At 32.3% G+C, this 297-nt stretch overlaps 1 protein-coding gene across 3 annotated transcripts in view; it reads right to left on the minus strand.

Moving 5' to 3' along the window:
* The window catches only part of raraa (retinoic acid receptor, alpha a), a 296,464-nt gene that overhangs the window by 136,421 nt on the left and 159,746 nt on the right, over positions 1 to 297 (minus strand). The window lies entirely within an intron of this gene.

The following is a 297-nucleotide window of genomic DNA, read 5'->3' on the forward strand; positions in this document are numbered from 1 at the left end:
GTTAGCCACATTAGCATATTTACAATAAGTCCCAACATTGTTTACTTGTCAAAAACACCAATACTGCTAAAAAAAAGATGTTAATATGACTTTGCTAACTCCCAACAATGATAGTAACACAAAAAAATATATTTTTATGTCTGCCACCAATTTACGTTAGCCACATTAGCATTTTTACAATAACATCCAAGCTTATTTGCAACACATAAAAAAGTGATATCACTACAACAGTGACTATGCCCAATCCCAAAATTCTTCGTAACACGTAAAAAAAACACTGCAACTCGTTAGCCACAT

Source organism: Oryzias melastigma, linkage group LG19 (assembly GCF_002922805.2).
Source record: "Oryzias melastigma strain HK-1 linkage group LG19, ASM292280v2, whole genome shotgun sequence".
NCBI lineage: Eukaryota > Metazoa > Chordata > Actinopteri > Beloniformes > Adrianichthyidae > Oryzias > Oryzias melastigma.